Here is a 24948-nt window from a genome sequence, read left to right as displayed (position 1 = left end):
CGTACTTTGCTCTGTCTCCCAGCCAAGCCGTTCATCCCTCTTTGTCTTCGTGTTTTCTCGTTCTCTGGCCACACCGAGCGTTCCTGGCCCCTTCTTTCACACGATACAAGTAAACGAGTGTTTGAAGATAGCGGTGGAACGGGGCGTTCCTTTTATCCAAAGGTTCATCTCGATTTCAAATGCAAATGCGCCTGACGCGAGAAGACCAGGAAGGCGAGATAGAAGGAAGGTGTACGCGGCAACTTGCCGCAGTCTGTTTAGCGAGTTCGCACTCAATCTAAGGCCCGGTCTTTTGTCCTCGCGATTTGCCTCGCTTCGCTTTCTCGTTTTACGCGATTATCTGTCTCGCGTTTCACTCCATCGTTCCACTCGCTTTCCAATTTCTCCGACGTTCCAAGCTTCGCTTCCGATGCATAGAATTTTTATAATTTCGCCGATTGTCGCGTCTCAGCGTGCAAATTTGTTTAACGAATTAATTGTGGGATAATTCCTCAAGTTAAAAAGAAACATACAGTCTTGTCAAAAGAAAAAAAAAAAGAGAAAAAAACCACACACATGCAAAATCAAAGTGGAGGATATATCCAATGACGAGACTCTAGAATATAGAACTAAAATTCGCGAGGAAACGCAGGAAACCGATCGCAAAGCTCGTTAGCGTCTAACTTCGTCGTCTTCAATTTCGCCTCTCCGGGAGCGAACCACAGCGAACGAGGCAATTAAGCCAGTTATCTTAACGGTCGAACCGTCACAAGCAAGAAAGCCGAATCTTCGAATTCGTTAGGGATAAATCATTCCAGGCGTGAGCGCCGCGCGAGATTTTATTGCCATTTTCGGCTGTAACCGAACTATTCCGGCACTACCGTCGCCGCCCAACTTTTAACTGCCTCAGCAAACTTCGATGTTTCCGTGGTAACTCTGTCCTCGTGATAACATTGTGAAATCGTTAGTTGGAAATTCGTAGGTATTAGATTTATTTATTTACTATTTATATAAAGAATACGAAATATGTTCGTTGAAATAGTCTCTGGTTAAAATAGTGTTTGGACGATAAAAGAGAACCGAGTTCAACTGTGTATGAAATTAATTATGAAACTGTATACGTAATTAATTGTAAAACTGTAACTGACCGTCCTGAAGAAGTAAATGAATCGATTGACGGCAATTTTCGGACTGACGCGATTTCTTTTTTGTATTGTTCAGACGGATGTCTGTAATGGATTAGAGACTTTAAAGGCCCCTATAACTCAAGCTACGAAGAACTGTAAAGTAAATGATACGTTCAAAGACTACTATGTAGGGTAAGGGATGACTGGACAGAAAGTCACGCGAGAGGGAATTTCTAAAAATCTGATATAGAGAGAGAAATGTGATCGGTGAAGTGTACGGTCACTGGAAACGTGACAGCGAAATGGAGATGAAGATAGTAGAAGACTGGCACATACTAAGCCTGGAGGGTATTTTCAGATCGTAAGGGACCAGATTAACAGATTTCCAGACTGCCGCTGATTCCTGTATTCTTCCAGATTCATAGGACAGCATGCGGTGCGATAAAAGTACAGCTTCTGCGCTTACTCGTCAAAGGTGTTATCCGTGCGTGAGCATATTAATTATCAATGGAATCTCAACAGCAAATTAGCGCGGAGTTTTCCCACGAGGGAAACATCATTCGGCCTCTGAATTTTGCGAGACGTTTTATCGTGAAACGACGGTGCATCGCGAGGAGGAATAACGTTTTCACAATATCGGCAGTCGGAGAACCAAGTTTGCACAATGAAAGGGGAAAGGGTTTCCGTAAAACGGAAACAACGAAGAAAAAGAATGAAAATCGCAACGCCTGGCGAGAACCTGGCAATTTGCGAGCTCGATACAGCTTTGCCATTTATCGTAGCGATAAAACGTTTTGGTATTTTTATTGGCCACAGACAGTTCCGATGGTGTGCAGACTGAATGGATACCTGTAGTCTTGATTCCTAGAGGATTCTCCTCGATGGAGGTCAACGCGAGCCCCCGCGATTTGCTACAGATCGCTACATAGAGAGGCAAATGTATGGCGTATGTAAATGTTAGCCCGGCTAGGGTAATCGGAAATTTGCTGGCTGTGCTTCGGGGCCACGCCTGTTAAAGGAAGCCGAAATCTACGGCGAACAATCGACGATTGTTTCCTCCGTGCGCAGGATGCTTCATAAATGCATGCCTATATTTCACGAGATGAACGTACGTTAAAATAAGGAAAAAAGAAAAGAAACATCGTACAAACATACGTCCTATCGGCTTCGATTTTCGAGTTAGTTATGAATAATAGAAAAACGTGTTCAATGTGTCTGCCTCGTATTTCAATCCACGTTCCTGTACTTTTTAACACGACGATTGCATACACAGCTGAAGCATGTCACTATGAAACGTTGTATCCAAAAATATCAATCGATAAGAATTAGGTAGAATTCCAGGCAGCCGATATTTTACTCTCAGCAGCTCAACGAGGTCCTCCCGAACTGGGAGGTTTGGAGGGACCGTGGAAGGCTCCCATTATCCTTCTGGATGATGCAGGTGCTTTCCGGTGATGGAGTATTCGGCGAGTACCTACAGAAAATTGGAAGAGAGGTAACAAGCACCTGTCACCACTGCGGAGAGCCCGAGGACACGGCCCAGCACACGCTGAAGTATTGTCCGGTGTGGGAGGCTTCCCGACGTGTCCTGTGACTAACGATTGGCGAGAGTTCGGACCCCTCGTCAGTTGTGGAAAATGCTGAGAGGGCAACAGGAATTCCTCGCAGTCCGCTCCTATTGAAAAGAAGTAATGCTCGCAAGGAAGCGGGCAGAGAGAACTTTTCACCCTTGTAGGATCCCGCGCCGAAGGACGGCCTTGTCGCCCAAGTCCTCCGGCCCAGGAGATAGCGTTGAAAGGGGTGGCCCCTCTCAATGGCCAAACTAAACCTGAGGAATGGCTTCCTCAGAATGGGAGAAGACGCAGGAGTGCTCCGGCAGCAGTTCGAAAAAGGTCCCGGGGCAACCCTGCTAAGCGTCAGGTAGGCCACCGTGGGGTTTTAGTTAGTAAGTCCGGCACTACCCCGCCGCTTGTCAGAAGAGCGGCGAGGTGTCCATGAGGATTTCCCCACATAAAAAAAAAAAGAAAGACATCGTAGCCGAGGGGGCAATTAATTATCTGCAATATATAAAATCGGCTTTACTGCCGTGAAAAGAGTGCGACGAAGCATATCATCATTGGACGTATCGTTTAATCAGCACTGTTATCGATAATTTCAATTAACAATTAGTTTCATTAATTCAGTCTTTTTTTGTGTTACTCCAATTACAGCGAAAAGTGCCGATTTATTTTGCCGATTTATCCATCACATACTTGCCGAATTGTATTTTCTTTATTTTTTATTGTATATAATATTCTATATAATATGTTAAAAATTCCTTGTAGTTATTGGCGGTGGAATGTGGCACAATGGAGGAGCGATTTTTCATGCAAGAATAAATCGAAATACCAACATTGGAATAACATTTTTACAAGCAGACTTCGCTTTTAGAAAGATAAAGTTTGAAAACTGTTAAAGTAGTTTGTTAAATAGTAAAATATTGTAACTGTTAAAAGAGTCGCGCACTTTGTACTTAAAATTAATATGTTAAATTTTGTTTTATCCTGTATCTTGCTTGTTCGGATTTGTAAATTAAGGTTGGATGGAGAATTAGAGCGTTTAATTTTCATGAACACTTATTAGCTCAAAAATATTAGTTGAAAATGCCTTCCGTATTTTTCTTCGCAGAGAGCTTTTTGAAAATGAAATCCTCCGCGTATACCGGATTTTATGTTTTTAATTTTCAAATGTTACAGCGATGTTCTCTTTGAAACTTTCCGGCCATTGTATTATTATCTTTAACGTATGAACCGTATAATTTTTAAATATCGAAATATATCAACCGTAAAAAGTTAAAAGCTGTGCAAAGTACTCGCTTCATCTCGATTAATCTACGAATCCGTAACAGATATCGAACTCGTTGAAAACTTTAAGCCGCCAGTGTATTTCTACCCTGCAAGTTGTAAAGCCTGAGCTAATCTTCTTCGCCGCGAACATTGTTTATCAAATTAATTTTCAACACCTTGTTTCATCGAATGAACGATATAAAATAAACGATTTATCGACCATTTGTTTCATTTTATTCACAGTTCCAGTGTGACTTGCCTTGTACGTATTCGATTATCGTGATATTATAGACGAAATATGTTACATTTGGAAACTTGTTGTCAGACACGCGATAAACTTGAAAACGGACAGATTTGCACACCATTTATATTATACTGTTTTATATTACATATCGTTTATGTCTCTGCGAATTGTCTTGAAAGCTAACCTTGCGGTTATTCTGCATGATTCCTATTCACCAAAATTTGTATCGTTGTGGGCCCGCAACGACGGAGATCCTCTGCCTGCTGGTTTGGAACGGCAAATGTATGCCATATGTAAATGTTATCCGAGGCGTAGGGTAATCTGGAATTTGCTCGTAGTGGTTCAGAGACAAGCGTAGCAAGGTAAGCTCAGGTTTATGCTACGATTGATACTACGCCCTACGTATCCTACTCAAGGTTATACGTCGAAAACTACTCGTCGTGATATATCTAATGGAAAACAGCGGGCTTCGATCGTAAACTCCGAGAATTGAGAAAAACACAAACGATATAATACGTACAAATGATTTATCTGTTCTCGAGTTTATGGCGCGTCTGATGATAAGTTTTCAAATGAGACACATTTCGTGCGCAAGTATCATTAAAATTGACATATGAAGCGACGATGCTTCGGGTTTAAAAACATCTTCCTTCGGGTTAGCCCTGAAAAGTTCAAGTGAATTGTACGCGAAACGTCGGAACAAAGCGCAACGTATTGAATAACGCGATTGAAGCCTGAAAAATCACGAATATGTCGTGATTCGTGTTTAAAATCTAGTGTCCCCCGTAAAATTGAAAATCTAAAATTCGATAAAACCGTCCGTTTCTCAGATTATAACGCGAGAGCCGTTCAAGAGAAGAATTATAACGTTAACGCGATATTTAATTTGCAATTTTCTTCGGTCCAACGAAATTATCGAATTTTGTTCCTCGTTTCTTTAATTCGTAATGCTGCTCGGTTGAACAATTCAAAACAACCACTTATCCGATTACGTTCACGAGCAAAACACAACGTCCTCGTTCCGTCAGGAAGGAACGGTAACTTGGAAGTAATCTAATAATGAAAGACCTGGCTAATTTAGCGGTCGTATTCCTGCTGTTTTCTTTTCAAGACCGAGATGAGGGCAGTGGTCAAAGTACCGACCTGTATGCGGCCAGAAAGGTTAACAATACGTTGCCTCTCCAGCAACGGCACAAAACACAGAGGAATTTCGTACAGCTGGTTGAGGCTGTTCGAGCTGGCTATGTTATTAGCGGCGAGTTGAGAACCACTGAAACGTGGAATCGGAAAAATTGTGTCGAGCGCATTCAGAGAAAACGAGAGAAACAGAGGAAACTCTCATTGTAGAATTTAGCTTGTGACAAAGGAATGCATTGTGTATAACTGCTTGACATCTGACCTTGACTTGCTACTACCGATTGCTTATCGTTATTATCGCATTATCGACGTTAAGATAGATACTTGCTTCGCTTTTTTTTTTTTTTTTTTTTTTTTTTTTTATTGAGTTTTACAACTAAGATTAAGACAGTTATTGTCATAATAATATATATGACTGATTCTGAAAATCCATTTGCTATTTATCGTCGTCTCTCATTTTCATACGAGAATTCCATTTTCAACGCGAAATTAATTCGCTTAACCGAATACATCGTTGAACGGATAGCACATCGGCGATAAGATTAACTCGTTACAAACTATATACCTTTATTTCAACGCAACGACAAGCAGAGAAAGAACTTCTTGATTAAACGAAAACTACGTTCTTTAATTATAACTTTCCATAAAGAGTTCTCATTTCCTTCCCAATTGGAAACTAACATTTTAACGATAAGATTCTTTCAACTGTACCACCTTTTACCTAGCTATTTATCTGAGAACGTAGAACTAAGAAGCTGTTTGCTTAATACTTAAATGCTAATTTCAAATAAGGAAAGATCGCGATGATCCATGATTAAAGCGATAAGTGACAATATAGAAAATTACTCGTAACCTGTCATTGTTCTTCGTTCTCGATCCCCCTCCCCCGAATTCTCGGAATAATATTGCAGCTATGAATTTCTAACTTTATTCGTAGAGTGCGTTCCCACGTAGCTGGAAACCCGAATCGCATACAGCCACAATTTCAATGTGCACCGTTGCAATGCATTCAAAATATAGTTACGCACATGCAGTACCACGCTGCAAAGGATTCGGTGAAATTGCGGTCAGAAAGTAATCAAGTTGCAGGAATTTATAGAACCATGTTAGCATCTGCGTTTTTTAGCAAAAAGTATTCGAAAGAGATACTATATCGAAATTGCCGCTACTAGCGTAACTCAATTGCAAATTCCAGACGCATGTAGTATCATATTTTTGTTTAGAAGATACTACGCTGGACTGCAGCGATGAAGATTCTAATATACTCCGTATATTAAATCAGAGAATTTGAAGAGCGATTCTTGAAGCTGAAATAAGACGAAAATCAAGAATAGAAAGATTGCGTTTTCGGCTTAGTTTTTTAGTTATTGGCAATTAGAAATCGGCCAAAATACTCCTGCACGCGAGCAAACCTCCTTACACGAACGTAAGTAGGTCAGCCTAAGCAGCGGGGTGCGCAGGTATCCTGAAATCGAACGATACACGGACAGCAGCTTAACTCGTACAAGTCGTAGAGAAAAAGATTATGACAATTTGAAGACGTAAGTCATTCTACGCAACGTTTTGTAGAAAAAATTGTAAATTAAACATTATACCTGCGTATCGAAAATGGCCTCATGAAATTTTCGATTAGAGAGGGTTTTCCTCTAATTCTTTGCCTCCATAAATAATTAACAAATAATAGCACATATAAACAATGTTTACACTAATTTCAGACACGCACCGCGATCATTCCGTCCGTGGCTCTCCACAGAATAATCAAATAGGCGTTAAGCATTCTTGAGGTGCTACTAAATGTGATCGAATCTTGTCTTGCACGAATTACACACATTTCCCATGCAAATTACCGATTCACTGCGTGTTACGATATTCGCATACATACACGTAAAACGAAAAATGAAAAAACGTATGCAACTAAGAGGACACGGAACGAAATAGCGCGTCGAGGAATGTTTAATTCTTGAGAAAATCGAATTCTTTTAATTCTGATCAAGTCTCCGACATTGATATAAACGTCAATATCGAATCGCATTACTCATGGCCGATAAGCGTGACACGACAGTATGCACTTGAGTAACAAATTTAAAGCAAATGCCATACGTACGCGTGCAGGATGATGTAGGCATTTGTTACTGCGTCGGTTCACTTAATCCACCCATCAATCAGTGAATTTTATCTTGTATTAATTCTATGATATAATACCTCAATTTTGTACCTTTTTGATATAGTTACTGCAGCCCGTATTTCACTATACATATTCCGCTATAAATCTCTTAATATGCAAATTCCGTAAACTATAAAGTATAATGTTACAAAATATATCATCGAACACGAGACTATTAATATTTCACGAAAGACGATATAATCTCTAGCAATATTTCAAAAAACATGACTAGCAAGAAACGTTAAACCCGCATGTGGCCAAGGATGTGCTACATCCGATATCGTCTTAAAGAACAGAGAGTTCGTGAACAGGACAGGTCTCTGGATAACGATGTTTTAAAGACCAAGATGGAAACGGATGTTCCAACAACGGTACGAGAACTTGCCGTACAAGTTGCAGTAAATCGATCAAATCGTTACCTTGGTGCTACTAAAAAGATAGAAAGTTAAATAAATGAATTTCGTACAAGTTGACCACATACGTTTACAACTATCTAATAATGCGTTCGTCGATGCCATTATGAAAATTCAGCTGAGAAATAATAAATGATATATACATTGAATAGCCGAAACTCTCCTTCTCAAACGATCTCAAACTAACTCAAAATATTTTCCCTATTTTCTCTACTATTTACGTTATTTGTAGCTTATCGAGGTATAATCCAATTAATGATACTATGAAATCTGCTGTCTCTAATTTAAGCCGTCGTGTTCAACGGAACTTGTCAACGATCATCATTAATTCCGTAGTGCAAATGTTGTAAAGACACGCACGCTGCTACACAACCAGGAAGCAACGCGATGTAAATTTCAGGCTTGCGTAGCAATTCAATGTATCGTTAGCTACTTCCTGAATCGTGAAACAACATGGCCGTAAACCACAAGCCTTGAGAGGTAGCCCGTATGACCAACGTAATCTCTAAAATCGATCGTTAAATTAACGCAACGATAGAACGAATATATTATTAACCAGTTAGCTGTTGCGACCTGTTTCAAAAGTGTGTGCCTAAAACGTGTCGCGAAAAGTAAGCAACGACGACGAGTATACTATTCAAACGCCGTCTATCGAAGAGAAACCACGACGAGCCAGAATCATGGGAATGTCAATATTCCAGTATTGTTCACGTAGGCTTAAAATTGCACGCGAAACAATGACAAAGAGCTCAAGTATCGTAGAGACTCGGGAACGTGTTTTACGAATCACAGCTACTACGGTCGTAATCATGCGGTTAATTCACATAGTTGATCATGCAAATAGGATTCTTGCTTGAACCGTAAACAACGTGTTCCGATGCAAGCTATTAGCGGCGAAACTTCGCTTTAAATCTTTCACCGAAAACTTCGGAATAGTTAACTGTTACAACTTTTCCAGCGGTTGCTCGAGAATTTAATAACAACGCGGGTCTACGTATTTCGATCGTCAACTTGAATATTAAAGTTTCTAGATAACTGTGCTATCGATGTTCGCGCGATCACAAACGTAGGATTCTATACGAGGAAAAGCGGTCGATACTTCGAAAATTGTACACGTTCGTCGTCATTGATTCGTACAGTTTGGTAAAATTAATCGGAATTCCAAGTTTCACGAACAAGCACCCCCTTTTTTTTGCGCGTGGAGAAATCCTTATGGACACTCCGCTGCTGCTAATAATCGGCAACAGCAGAGTAGCGTCGGATCACTAACGAGCAACTAGCGAGGTCGTATGTGAGAAAGACGGAAAAATATTTTACTGCAAGTAATTGCGCGATTTAAGGGACGAAGCTTCAAAGAAATACGAGACAGAGGGCAACGAATGTGACACGCGCACAGCGAACAGGGTAACTGCACGCGCGTTTGCATAAAACTTTTTATTTACTTTCTCACGTTTCAGAACGGGTTATAACGTACACTTTCCGCGCCGTGGGGAACACATTTTTGGACGCGCGCGTACACTTGAAGCACTTCCTTGTCGTGTTTCAAAGGATCCACTTCCTCCTATGAAACTTAAAATGCGTTTCTTCTCAAGTATTCAAAAACCCATGCATAAAGGCAGCCTTTAATTGCTCAAGCACGTTTCCACGGTTATTTAAGCTTTAACTTCGAAACAAGATTCCAAGTGTGTACTTATTATAAAATGAAAAAAGAAAGAGAATTGAAAAAGAAAAAAAATGGGAGAGAGAGAGAGAGAGAGAGAACAAAGGAGATTCCATCGTTGCGCGATCGATATGCCTAAGCACTTAACGTAATGGCTAACGATAAAAGATAATACCTCGAGATCGTTCCCTTTGACTCGTGAAAATCGATGGTACGTACGGCCAATCACGGGTAAAAATATATCTTACAAGCAATTAGCTTGGTCCAGCGTGAAAAGCGGCGCAAACAATTACTTTTAACGAATCGTCGGCAATTCTCGGTGGGGGCAATTACTTTTATCCAGCGGGAACAATAGCCGCGTGATCAGCGATCAGCAGCGTTAGGTGCGGGTGATTGGCGCGACAACGCGCACGATATGACGCGGAATCGCGCGCGCCTTGCCAATATAAACCGTTGGTAGGCGTCACGTAGATTCGTGTGCGGTTGCACGTGCATTACGGGGGCTCGTTACCAGCCGGTGTATCTAACCCAGTTGTCAATTCGTATAGCTTGTTTCGCACTCATTCGACGTATTGCGTCGCGGTGAAACGCGGCCAGAATACATATAAAGTTTGGAGACCCCGCGAGCGAGCAACGGCAGCCATTCCAAGTCAAACAGGAGCCCCGGCAGCTTTAATAATATTCCTCGAGGACGAACCGTATCGCTGTGTGACGCGGATAAATAAATAAAAGTTTTCTGGGCGCCCGGGGACTTTGCACGAGAGAGAAAGAGAGAGGGAGAGAGGGAAAAGTAGGCGAAACCAAGCGAAGTCTGCAATTTCGCGAAAATTTCGCGGACGAATCTCGCGAACGTTTAAAGGAGCGCTCGTCGATCGGGCCACTGCTTTCAAACTTTCCGTTTCATCGACATTACGGACGAACGTTAAGGAAAATATTCCCGCTACGGGTGGATTGAATGCGGCCTATTTCAAACGTTTCCGCGCAAAATTCATCGACGAAAACGTCCTATCGCTCGCATCTCTACCACTCCATATAAAATCGTTATCGGTTCCCAACGATTTTTTCCCCTTTCTGTCGTGTTTTATTATCCTCGTCGATCACAGCGAATGGCACTTACACCATCGCGTCTCTATTCTATCGGACTTTATGCCATCGCGATTACGCAATGGGATTTATTACGTGTACGATGTTACGCTCGCATAATCGTCCGAACTAGACTGAAAAGTAGCTTCGAGCCTTTTTGTTCAGTTTAGTTAATTAAATAATCCTATTGACGACTAGTCTAACCTCGAAACGTGTCTAAATTAACACATCTTTGAACTCGAGCACCGTGCAGTAAGTTTACCAGGTTGAGGCCAAGTTGGTAGTCGTCGGACCACAAATTTAGTTAAGTGCTCGAACGACATCTTGCTGCAAAAAGTTCGAAAGTGAGACCAGCTAACGGACTTGATTGTTGAACTTTCTCCAGCGATGCGTCTTATTGTTTTACAACTAAACAGAAACGTTACACGTACCTCGAATGGCAATTACCCTTTGTTCGAGTAGCTGGAATTAAAGACAGAAAGACTCGGCGGTGACACGACGCGAATCGATCGACCGAACCGCATCAGAGCACCATCGTATATGTATGAATAATGTAAATGAAATGACTTGCGTATGAAAAAATGGAATTTAAAGTATCTCGTTTAAAAGAGGATAACGTAGAAATTATAGATACGTCGTATTTGCTAACGACATGGGCAAATAAATGGTGTCAATAACATAGTCCCCAAAGCTAGGTATCTATCGGTCGAACAAAATGTTTGTGAACGTTCGTTAATGGCAATTTACTCCGATAGAAAGAGGAAACACGCGATGGACAGCAAATAATCGCGAACGTTTACGAGCGTTGGAGTAATGCCGATACATTAAAGAAAATGGTCGCTTGCGTTTGTGTGCGTTCAGTAAAGACAAATGACTCTATATTGTCTTCCACATCGACGAATACCTGCAAAGGCTTACGCCCCTGTTTTCCACATATTTCAACGCAAAGTGTTTGCAAACGTTCGCGAGCATATTAATCGATTCCTCGCCCGGACGTACTATAGTCCTATTATTTTGAACACTTAAAATATTAATGTACACGGTAGAATGATTAAAAGCAATTTATTTGCCAGAACTGTGTGCTTGCTTACTCGCTACCACGACAAATTTTACCAGCGACATTCTCGGCGGAACCGCAAGGAAAAACTTGTCCTGGAGAACGTAAAAGCACGCAAGACTACGAAGGTAAGAATCGGATAGACGTTGGACTAGACGTTATACCTGTGAGATATTATTTGACCAGCGTGCAAACAAAGCGCTGGCTTCTCCTTCCAAACGTCAAGGAGCAATTATTTGCGAGAACTTTGGAAAAATTGCGTGTTTGCACTTTTTTAATTAAATTTCCCGTCGGATGGACGGTCCGCGACCGCGTCGCGACCACGCGGTGGACTTGAGAACTTTCAGGAATTTAATTGAAGTCCAGGCATCCTGGCCAACGGGCCGCCCCTTTGCCGACTAGAAAGAGTATTTCCTGGCAAATTTGCGGAAAATTTGCCGCAGCTCAGCCCCCGCTAGAGAACAACCTCTGACCTGGCAATACGTTCGCCCGAAAAGTCTCCAAGTATTCGGCCTGCACGCTGACACACGATCTCAAGCACCGTACGAGCAAAAATATGTAACGCAACCAGCTCCAAACATTTCGACGCGTACTTTGAAAAACCAACGGAACACCAGAGCTTATCGTGAAAACTTGAAATTGTTACGAGACAAAGAAACGATTCGCGACGATCGAACTCGATTCGGGGTGAAGCGCAATATTGCGAAATGACCGATACTTTAGCGATAATTTGCCTCGCCGTTTACGTCATAACCGAATACGATGTCTGTATAAAAAGGGGTTTAAAACGGTAGATGTGCGGGCACAGGGAAAGCTGACCTTAAACCGTGAAAGTGTACGAGATAAACATAATTAAAAATATACTTGACAAAACGAGAAACTGTGTTACGTTTAGGAAAATTTATGCACGCAGGACAATGCTAAACTGTTTCACCTGTTGAACATTAATACGTTACGTGTCTCACTTTTTGCGGTCTCTTATTTCAATGGTAACCGTATCATGTAATTTTACGATACTCCGTTCCTTTGAATTCGTCGATTTAGTTCACATTTCATTAACGAATGGATTTACATTTCATAAAAAAATAATTCTCTCGTAAACTAGGTTCCAGAATATAGAACTTTTATTTGTCATATTTATAGAAGAAATGAATAATCATGGAAACAGAAATACACGACGAGACACGCGATACACAGTTTGAAAAGATCAAAGAAAGCGAACGTCGCTTTTTCCGAGGCACGAAAGGATGAAGAATCATCGGTGCCTAGAGGTTCCTTTGCTGCTGACAAACTAGGGACGAAGCACGTGAGAACGCGAATCGTACATCGTTTGGTCGAGTGCCACTGGTAGGCATCTCCGTGAAAGGAAGCCGAAAACGCGGCAAAGAAAAAGAAAAGGAAACGACGACGCGAAGAAGCAAAACCATGCGCCTCTATAGAACGGCGACGAAAGTCAAGAGGTTAAGCGCCTTACGGGATCCAACGAATACGGGGGGCTTCGTGGGGAAAGTGCTTTTTATGTCGACGTGTCTGGCGTACGAGCCGCGCGAAAATGTGCCATTGATTTTTATCGGTGAAAAATAGGCTTTCGCGATCGGTTATGAAGAGAGAAAAGGAATGTGGTAACAGGTAAGCAGGTGCATGGTGTGGCACAGAAATTGAGGAAACGTCGGCGTGGAAAAGAAAGAAGTTTGCCTTTCTTCCTCTACATCCGCCTCCTCCGCTCCTCTTCCTGTGTCTCGCGTCGAAGCGCCAGTAACATACAGGAAAGCGTACGAACACCGGGCGAATTTTTAGCAGTTTCGATTTCCGATGAAAAATGAATTTTTAATAGGAAACTTCGTTCTTTTCAAGGGAAACATTCCGTGCACCTGCTGCTGCTCTTTCCTCCCGTGTCCACAACTCCAGGTCACTGCGCATTATTCAGAAGTATATTTCGTATGTCCACGGTGTCCGGATCTAACGAAAATCCATTTACGAGCCAGCTAAATGTTTCTATTGGCAACGATGTTGCGGATGAAGTACGCAAATCGACGACGATATCAATTACGAATTTCAATACAAACGATACAGATACGGTATCACTTACGAATCTCTATGTGTACAAGGTACAGCAGCGGTAAGCTATATATAGCGAGATCGTAAATTGAAACATTAAACGATGTTACCGATTGATCTAGTTACACTCAGGGCTGACGCATCCCGTGACTAAAGCTGCCGAACGACTCTTTACCGCCGACTTACGTACGAATTGAAAGACAAAAATACGTAGTTCTCGGTAGATATGAAACGGCTCTGAACGAAACCAAGCTGCGTGTCTTCCTTAAAATATCTCGACTTACGTGTTTCGGTCAATAAACCTGTAAACTTTAATGCCTGGCCGATTTTACGACCTCGTTATATCGCTTTCAACTGCTACACGAAAGAAGGGAATTATAAATATTATAGCAATAGCGCGGACTGTCATTGTCAGACACGTTCTTTTCCAAAAAATCGAAAAGAGTCGACTCGAACACGCGTCTTACGCAGTGAACGTATTAAAAAATTACGAAGCACCATTTATAGTGGTGTACGCGCGATTTAGGCAGCGAATGCGTAAAACACGAGGCGTGCGAGAATATTCGAAGAAACGCGAACCAATTAACAAATCACGCCATCGGTTCGCCGTATTCGAATTTCGTTCGTGTTTTCAACGTGACGCTTTTACTCGAAAAATCTTATTTCGGCTAACGGCGCTCGATTTGAGGGGAAAAACGACCGTGTTTCACTGGCTCGTCGCGCAACTGGCTACATGGCCGTGTGTTGAACGCACGGAGAAGCACGCACGCTATGGTAAAAGTTACATGGCCAAAAAGTTCGATTAAAAAACAGATATACCAGATTGCGGAATCGAATTAACCGGCGTTTCCACGCAACCCGTTTCTCTCCCGTGCATTTTTTCCCATTTGCCGATCTTTGTTTTTTACAGCGGCCTCCGCTCGGCCAACGTTCAATGCGAGAAGCATGCGCGGCACAACGTGATCGGAATGTTCATTGGTAATTCAGAGTGGCCGAGCTATCGAGCCCCGAAGGCGTCGAGCCGGGATGAAGATAGCAGAAGTCGAACGGAAACTCGTCGTAGAGATCGCTTCGAGATCGACTTGGGTGAAACGAAGCAAGGTGAAGAGCATGCCCCAACAAGGAATGGAAAATAAGTGGATCGATCGGACGAAGAAAGCCCAGATCCGTGGATGGATTGCGAGCAAGTATCGAGGATTAGGAAACGACGATTGCTATCGGGAAAGAGACGATGCACGAAGATAAAGAAAATGAACTGAAAATAAGAAACGAGGAGGACGCTACGAGCTATGTTTCCCAGTGAAATAAAGAATAATAATTCGCTAATCAACTGGAAAAAAAAGATTGATCCAACATTTCAAACATCGAAGCTTCGGCTACGAAACGTTACAGAAGCGCGGATACGTTTCTCAGTTTAAACTCTAGATCCGAGGATTTTTACGAGCGGCTCTTCTTGCTTAAAATGCTTGATGCAGAAGCTGTAAAGGTTAACCATAAAAGCTAGGTGTATTATCGTATTTATTGCGTGCTGTGTGTATACCATTTTATAGAAACAGTACACGTATACAAGTTCTTACTCGAAAGAGATGATCTCCCAGCTACTGTTTACAAACGTGTACCGAATTTGATAGACGTCGTTTCGAGCATTCGAATGGCGTAATAATTTTTCAACGACGTTACAGTAAGCGTTGTATTTTTCGAACGAAGTGCGGCAACATCGCTGGTAATCCGCTAATTATGTACGTCGTAAATCGAGTTGGTACGACGGTGATAAAAGGGATGCGAGAAATCGAAGACAGACAAGGAAAAGAAACTAGATCCGACGAACGCGGGAACGCTTTCGCCTGTCAAAACCTGGTCGAGGCTTTGGAACCGAGGACTCGGAACGCTTGGCACTTTATATTAAAATCCTTCCTCCCGTGTCAACCCGATATCCCAGGTCCTCGTATTTCCTCTCCGTTATTCTCCAACGTACCCACCAACATTTACCGCACGGATTCTACCTTTCTATACCTACCTATAGCTGCTATGTATTTGACCGAACAAAAGTGACGTCTAACGCGTACGATCGATCAGATAGACAGCAATGAAGCGATACGCCAATCATTCCGTGATCTTGCGTATTATTTTCCACTAAGATGACCCGCTTTTGTTCCCCTCGTTCGTTTATTTATCTACAATCTTAGAAAGTCTCGCGTTATTCGAATATTTCGCGTTTATATCGCCCTCCTCCATGCTTTCTTTTATTTCCTCAATTAACATTTAATCTTCCATGGATGCACATTTTTTAGAGTTCGATAAGCATCAAAGTTTCGTGGAAAAGAAGTTTTTACCAGATCATTTTGTTTTGTTATTTATTCTACCCTTTAAAAGGGTTTAAATGGATCTTTGATCTCGCACAAATATTGATCGTATTACACGTGTTCGCGTCGACGCGCAATTTCTCATTAAAAGCCTAACGAAGTAATGCCGTTATACGTGCATCGAACATGACAAAGTGTGTCCGCTGATCCTTATTAACGTTTCCTACGCGAAAATAATCTTATGAAATAAACGTGAAAAAAAGGACAAGATTTATCGTGCGAACGTGAAAAGTTCCGGGGGGGGGGGGCATAACGCGATATCAGAAATCGCGAGAGGATCAGAGATCGAAACAGATAAACAATTCGAGACTCGTTGTCAATGAACTTCGCTATATCCGAAAAGCTGAAATCCGAACAGCGGAGCGGTCGGTCGAGATGCTTACCGGCGCTATCCTTCGCAGAATGGAAACGGCAGGGAAATTCAAAAGAGCGTGTTTGTCGTCCACTCGGCGAACCCTCCTGAAAATTGGCCTGCTGTCACTCGAAAATTTCAGTCCTGGTCAGCGTGGGACATTCGCAAAACACTGAGTGAAATTAAATCAAGTCCTATTTGTCGCTGTTTGTTCCGTTAAAAGCCACAAAACGACTATCGCTATATATAGTTTCTACAGCACGAGGACATAAAGTAACAAGTACGTACAGCCCCGTCCATAAATCACAGGACAGTTGGCAACTTTTAATGCAAGTTTTAACAATAGGATAAGTAACAAAAGCTTCGGTCGTAGCGTAAAATAGTTTTCTTGTGATACATATGGTTACTAAGGATCAAGTTGATCTTGTAATTTTAACATCCATTTGCATTTATCCTAAGTGTGGCAAGTGTTCTGTGGTTTGTATTATACATAGAGAGTAGAGTACGTCTAATAATAATATGTCGATAATATTGATCTAATAATCGTACTTTTATGATTCTGTATGAAAACGGAATATCGTAATGTGATTATTGCAGCTGGCACCATATGTGAAATAAAGAAGGAAATGTTTTACTCTTGCGTTTTATCGTTAATCATGCCCAATAGTCAATTATCCTTCTGCGTTAAGTAATTTTACGTAATTTATAGCCTGGTAAAAGTTAAAAATCATAATCATGTTAAATATTTCATTTTAAAAAATTTGCGAGAATCGTCGATGACAGATGTAACTTTGATAACTATAGATATGTGAGCGTGATACAATTGGCATAATTTTATTAAAAATGCCCATATCTTCGACAACGATATTACATCAATAAGGCGGAGCTATCGAATTGGATTATTTTCACCGAGAAAGTGTGACGAGAAGCGCAATGTTCAGAAACTTTGAATGGCCCTTGAAAGCATCTTATGCAGCGAGTATCAGGAAATGGAACGTGAAAATGAATACTGGCTGCGTCTCCATAGTACAACTTCTTTGCCATATCTCATGCGAATGTTTTATCTCGCCAAAGAACTTCTCCGAAACTCAAGTATACGAAAATGAAATACTCCAAACTCTGTAACTCTTTTATTATGCGCAAAAATATATGCGAAAATACGTTGTACCTGTAGTTTATTGCATTTCAAAACGTAGTTGCATACAACTGACAAAGCTGGAACGCCAGTACTCTAAACTATGCGATATATTATACATAATAACCGTGTATTCTTTCGCGTAGGTATAGTACGACGATTAATACGCGAACAAGAATTTTCAACGATCTAAATCTCTATAAAACCCATTTTTTAGCCTGATGAAAATTTCTTTAATTTCCAGCATAAGGGAAATGTAAATAAAACAAGTCTAATTCGGATTGCTCGTAGAGCAATCGTATATCACGCGTATTCAGCTCTGTCTTTAACAATCGCCTAGTCTCCGGAAACAGAAGACTAGCTTGAAGTATATCCGTTGGACATATTCCAGTGCACGGTTGCAGTAGCTTTAGGGTCGAAATACCGCGACGGTTGCATGGTTGGTATTGGTATTACCGATATTAGCATTGCCAGTAACTCTTTCGAAATAGTCTTGGCACGTTCTATACTCCGGCTTCTGTATGCTTCATTTCCTACACCTTGCCCGAATCACGCTTCGAAGTTTCGCATATCTGTGCTTATATTCGCGCCACTTTTAACGTTCCTTATCATCTATCTCGCTTCATAGTTTCTGATTGTATTATTCGTATATTCCCCGGAACGAATTATAATCACGAAGAATTAACCTATAATTGCGTTGTTCGTGTGATTCTTTAAACTCGTAAATTTATCTTATTTATCGCAAAAATTTCATTTATCTAGCTACGTTATATTATTTATCGCTTATTATTTTTATCTATTTACGATAGTTTTATTTATTATACTCGATGAATGTTTATACCTGGAAACGCAGCCGAAAAATAATATTTTGCAGCGTGCGTCTGATAAAAAGTCCGCAATCGTAGGCAGCTTTCTCGACGACCGTATTCGAGTAAAAGCTTAAGCCTTTATAATTATCCGCACTGTGTGTTTACCTATTTCTCTTTTATTCAGTATCTACGCATTTACAGGTGCACTTATGAAATGCAACTAATTAAGATCACATTAACCCGGTTTTAAAGGACTCTTTCCATTAAAGGGGCACTGACAAACCGACGGACTAGCACCAGATAAGTAACGTATTTAATTTTCCCAAAAGTTTCTGAAAAAGGAAAAAGAAACGGAGAAAAATTCGGTTTCGCGACGCTCTACGTAAAATGGATTTTATTTCTCTCCAGGGACATGAATATTTCACACATTCGATCTCAATGAAAATCGTCTTGGAGGCACGTCAAAAATGCAGCTCGCGCCTGGCGCAAATGTATTTGGTCAAAACACGATAAATTTTTCTCTATCCTTTTCCCTCTTTTTTTTCTTCTCTTTTTTGAAAAACCTCGTTTCAACGTTTCAACGAAAAGCATGTCGTGCACCAGAAGGTTTTGCATTTTTATACATTTTACGTCGATCAAGCTGTCTTCTTTTTGAACCCGCTTCACTATGCTATATATCGATTGAAATACGCATAGATATCGTCGAAGCTTGATTTTACGCTTCATGCAGTTCCTGTTACATTAACTTTTAACGTTTTCCCCGTTCGCGTACACAAAAGATACGCAATTAGCAATGAAAATAAAAATCTCTCGTACGAGAGAAGATCGATGCATAAAGAAAAATTCTATTAGTCGTTGTGTTCATATTTCGTATGCTACTGCGTGTGTTTATACCTTGAAAAAGATCATTTTGTTGTCAACAAGATGTAAGAATTCGTCAGTGATATATTTTTCAGTATATGAAAATCAAGAAAATAGTCAATAAATTTCAATTCGTCGTTATTTCGAAATATATGACAATAAATAAAATAACGAACAAGATATCCAGTCGAACTAGTAAATCATGGTAAAACTTGCTAAAAAAGTTTTCCCTCCATATATATATATATATCTTGTTCGTTATTTTGTTTATTGTTATTTATTTAGAAATAACGATGAATTGAAATTTATTCACCATTTTTGTCATTTCTATATACTGAAAAATATATCACTGACGAATTCTTACATCTTGTTGGCAACAAAATCATCTTTTATATTTTACACAAAATGAATGACACTATATATATATATATATAGTGTAGAATTGAACATGACTGTAAGTTCATAGCAATAAATCTTCCTAAAATAATGCGTAGTAAATTTTATTATCTCATTAAAGAAGGTATAAAAGAACCGTAGGAAAATATGTATCAACCAAAGTCCTTTGATGTACAGAGATTGAAGCTGGAATATTCAGTTGAGTAATACGCTGTGAGTTCAAGCAACTTCGGTATAACCAAGAGTCTCTTAATATCATAAAACGGAATATCATAACTTTGTTATATCCCTTCGGTTTTCCAGTTATACTTAATCTTATACTAAAACTGCTTGGTAATTAGAGTGCGAAAAAGAAGATTCAGTATGAAAAAATATTAGAAGCGGTGGCTTTTATACACGTCTCTATCGGTATCAATCTCTATCATATTAAAAACAAGCATATAATCTATAAACTTACAAACTTTGGAGCGACGAGTATTCAATCCGTCGAAATCACCAATGGGTTGAATGGTTCACTAATTCGTAGATGAGTTTCTCCCGTGATAATCTAATTTCTTCAACGAAACACAAACATGTTTCGTTGTAATCCAGTTACCGGTGTACAAATTCATCGAAGGCAGTCGATGTTTCGCAAACTTGTTGTTTACACTTCGTTACACGACATTACACTGATACACCAACTGATTAGCGATGTTTATTTAAATTGTATTGTCCGTGTGTATTACTACAGCCACGCCGTGACGCTTTGTGGAACGTTTACACAAAAACGTGGTCAAGGACGTCACTAATTGAGAATAAATACAACCAATGCGTAAATGCCACTCGAAGCTTAAATTCAGAATACGAACATAATAAATAGAAAGATCGCTGTACGCGTTTCTCGATTTTGTTTCCCAATTACAGCCGATCATGCGCGAAATATGCTCTTATTCGAAAGGATGACAGAATAAATTCATGAAAAAATAAGAAGAATTATTGACGAAAAATGGAAACGAGGTCACTTAACGCGCGAATTTAAATGAATTTTTCTTTTATTCTTCTACGTCCCGGATATAAATGCCGCGACACTGCCCGCGTTTCTACAGGCTCGAGCTCATTTCTTGCGACATTTCAAAGTGTTCTAACGCTTGGAAGCAGACCAGTTACGTGGCTCCATTTTAATCGAGATCCCTGCAGCAGTTAAAGTCGAACGAATCCCGCTGAATATCTACGAAACGGTTTGCTAAATTGCCAATCTTCCTAGTGCAAATCGGAACGAACGCGTATTTAAACGATACCATTCGATACGATGTCAACTCTTTTAATTAATTTTCAAACGCGATATTTTCAGATTTAGAATCAAAGCGCACGGTACAAAGCGCACAAACGATCATTCTTCGATCTAATTACAAATTGTACCGCTCTATTTGACTTTACATGAGACAACGAACGAGATTCGTTGCTGTAATTGAAGGGTGCTTTATAAATTCATGCTAGAGCAGCAATGCTAATTAACTATCTTAATTATAAATTACTGGTCCATTTCGAAGAATCAGATCTCTTAATTTTTGAAATTTGTAAACGTTTCTATCTATCTATTAAGATTTAATCAAGCTAAGCTATCAGCTTTTGTTCGAATAAAATATATTTCTATCGCTAAAAATAAAAATTTCCGATCAATGACTAATGACTTTTCTGTTAATTGAAAATAACGAAATAGCGTGTGAAATCGAAAGCACAGTATTCTGTACCAGGCTTAATAATAAATCGAAATAATAAATTTATCCAATCGCCATGTTTAAATTCGTTTTCCTCCGTGTTTATCATTTTTTATCTCCTCGATTTTCCGACGGTACTTCCTTGTTGCAGTGTTCTATCGATCGCAAAACCCGATCTTTTGTAAATATCAGGAAGATCGGTTTACTCGAAAGCAAGACGGAGCGACGTTTTATGAAATACCTACGTGTTAGAGGTGGTCGGTTTCATTCGCGAAAAAGCAAAAGAACGATGGTCCGCGGAAGTCTAAAACATTTCATCTGTCGTCATGAATATTCATCTGTATTACATTATCATTGTTTATACGGAACACATCGCGAACAAAGAATTTCCTTGCTTGAGAATTTTAATTCCAAAGCATTTGAAATGAAACATTTATAGCCACATCTCGAAACGAGAAGAAACGAACGAAACGCGTAACACAAAACACGACGTATGAAACGAATGAATTTGGCAGGACAATGTTAAATTACTCGAGAAATACATGCAAATAATTATAATACGAGAGAAGTTACGAGAAAGGCTTCAAATGATCTCGCGTTTCAATTTGGTTATTCGGGTTACGTTTGAGTGGATTTTGAGGTTAATTGGAGAACGTGAGATACCGTTCCGCGAAAAAATAATTCAAAATATTAATAATGGAATTGCGATACGCGTACAGAAACTAACGAAGAAAGATTAATTAAAATGAACTTGCATATGCGGCGTTTGAAACACGGTGACTGGCTTTGTACGTCGTGCTATACGCCGAGTTGAACTACTGTGAAACCGCTCGGTCGACTTGTTACACGCAATGGTATTAACTTCAATTGGATTGTTTCCAGATTCAGGATTCTTCTTTTCGAGAACGTACTTGTCGCAAAACACAGAGGGACGCGCATTCAAATCTAACACGAACAATTCATATACATGTAACTTCACACTGAACACGTGATCTTCAAAGTACTCGCGTCGATCGCTCGCAACTAACCTGACCTTTCACAATGCCCGACGGAATCGCGGCATTTCCTGTATTTGAAAAAATCACATTGCGCGAGCACGTCGATATTCTCGTCCTTCGTACGCACTTATCTTACTGTTTCGTATCATCCATTCGATCGATAATACGTCGAAATTCATTCAAAATCACTATATGATATATAACTCAAAGATTCCGATCCTTGCACCTTCTTTATCGAAATTCGCTGCCTAACACTATAACCTCAAACCAGATATCGTTCCGAACACTTTTCACGTTCGAATTGTCCTCTCACCTCTGAACGATGCACTTTTCTTTGACACGATGATAATGGTTCTTACGTCGACGATCAAGAATCGATTTTACGAGTACTATTATTTTCAGAGACGATCGATCGAGCAGGTTAACACGCGACACACGTTAAAACCGAACCGCGAACACACGTATTCACGATAATCATGCGCACCGGGCGCAGAACGACGAATGAACGAAAGCGCCGCAACCGAAACTTCGCGAGCCCCACCGCCCTTTCAGCGCTTGCGAGTTACCCGCGAATCCGGACGATCGCTGCCGGACGTCGCCGAACGTGCACGAAGATCGATGGGCGGATAGACGGGGTTCACGGTGTCGCCACAACATAATTAATCGGTGGAAATATAATTCTCGATCGTGGCTTTACGCCACTACTTCTGTTTTATTAATTGTGCTTGCTGCGGACGTGCTTACAAAAGAATCCCACGATGCGACGTTGATCCCCTGATTACTTTCCTACCATTTCGCAATGGCGTTAATAAAACTTTTTTCTTAAGTCTTTTATACTATGCACTCTTTTCTCTTTTTCAATAACGAGCGGGATACGTCACGTTTGAACATTGTTTTACAGTATCGACAAAAACTGCTTCTACCTTCTACTATCGAAAGAAAGGCAAAATCTTACAATCGACGAATACTTTCACACGGCCTCGGTCGAATGCAATTTGTTGTCAAGTTTATCTACTACTATTACTAAATTAGTAATAAATAAAAATACAAATACCAAATGCAGCTAAACGAATCGTTCCATCTAACTACTTCTATTTCTAAATACTTGAACGTTACTGCAAATATTCCGCGCTCCTTTGCGAATTTTGATCCTATCGTGTAAACTGTGAGAAATTTATTCTACAAAGTCTCAGAAGGTGACAGAAATCCGCGAATCGATAAAACAGAACAATGAGTCCACAGTTTACCTGTCCACTAGAGTCTGTGGGTGTCGAAAGCTCGAATTCTCGACGCAGAGAAGTCCGGTAACCAATTTACGGGCGCGCTAGCCAATGGCTAGCGAACGGTATTTTTCGCTGGGCGAAAAAGAAAAAAAAAAAAGAGGAGGAACTTGAAAGAGACGAAAGGCAGAGGCAAAAAAGGTGGTTTCCTACCTCCGAATCAAGTACCGAATCTGGCCGTGCAGACAAACGATTTCACCGTGCGTAAAATTCATTGTCGCTCGCTGTGCCAATGACCGTCCAGCTTAACCATCATCGATGCCGATGCTGAAGTTCAATGAAACGGCAGCCGTATCTGTCCGAACTTTGTCGTAAATTTTAATCTAATAGTACGCTTGCGCGCGTAAATGAAAGCCGAAACGCTGATGCGATCCCCGCCAGTTGAAAATGTAAAAAGCGAACCTGATAACAGAGGGAATATGGAGGCCAATGCGAATTACTCGTTCTTCTTGCACTTTCAAAGTACTTTTCATAACGAGTATCATTCTATTTTTATCGAAATGGACGGGGGAAGAGTGCTATAGAAGCGCGATACGATGCAAGGTATCCCGAAAACGTATGACGTAAAATATATGAATTTCCGATAATCGAAAATAATTAATACGAAAATCGTAGTAGTGCACTTCAGCGTTGAAACTCGTGAAATACCTGTACGACAAAGTGGCAGAATATTGTGAGAAATGACAATGTTCCTTTAATAGGGAACATTCCAACATATTTGTATGCACTTAATAACGCAACAACGTATGTGTGCAATTAAGTATATACGAAAGTAGATGTTGACATTATAAGAATAGAATAAATTGATCCATATATTAATACGCGTACATATACGTTCGCATGTGTACATGAGTAACAATGTTTCCGCAAACAACGTACAATTATGTATGTTGACGATTTAAATATATATACACTATACGCGAATAATTGATATAACGCGACATACGCTTTGTGTAAATCTTTGAATAATATTATCGTAACGTCACGCAATAGCAATAAATCATAAATAATTTATAGATTATTCACTTTCATTCTTGTATCACCTTTCGTGGCTCAGTTTATTTCAACTAATCTCTTCAACAGATAAAAACGATCGAATGTGCGAGCAAACACGTGCATAGTGACGGAAAGGAGCAAAGATGAAGAAATGGAAGAAAGAGGCAACGTGAAAAACGTGTTGAACTTTGACAGAGGTTTCAATTGGCAGTAGATGTATTCTTCGGCGGTTGGATGATTAAATACTAGCTCACCGTACTGGCTTTGATCCCTCCAATCAACGCACTGTACCACGTTCGTGTAAGGTGCGCGAC

The 24948-nt window shown here is 40.4% G+C and overlaps 1 protein-coding gene across 9 annotated transcripts in view; it reads right to left on the bottom strand.

Annotated features, from left to right (window-relative positions):
- The window catches only part of LOC126916914 (TWiK family of potassium channels protein 18-like), a 363234-nt gene that overhangs the window by 266316 nt on the left and 71970 nt on the right, over window positions 1-24948 (bottom strand). For 3 of the 9 annotated variants that reach the window (XM_050723211.1, XM_050723206.1, XM_050723214.1), the window contains exons 1-2: window positions 22223-22872; window positions 20121-20491 (exon numbers count right to left, since the gene is read on the bottom strand). The exons of 1 other annotated variant lie outside the window; for it this stretch is intronic. The gene's annotated coding sequence lies outside the window, so the exon portion shown is untranslated. Of the gene's footprint in view, window positions 1-20120; window positions 20492-22222; window positions 22873-24948 lie in introns of those variants that run through there. 5 more of the 9 variants (XM_050723208.1, XM_050723209.1, XM_050723210.1 and 2 more) reach the window with 5 other exon arrangements.

The sequence above is a fragment of the Bombus affinis genome, chromosome 5 (assembly GCF_024516045.1).
Source record: "Bombus affinis isolate iyBomAffi1 chromosome 5, iyBomAffi1.2, whole genome shotgun sequence".
Lineage (NCBI taxonomy): Eukaryota > Metazoa > Arthropoda > Insecta > Hymenoptera > Apidae > Bombus > Bombus affinis.
This window is presented reverse-complemented; position numbering and strand designations above follow the sequence as displayed.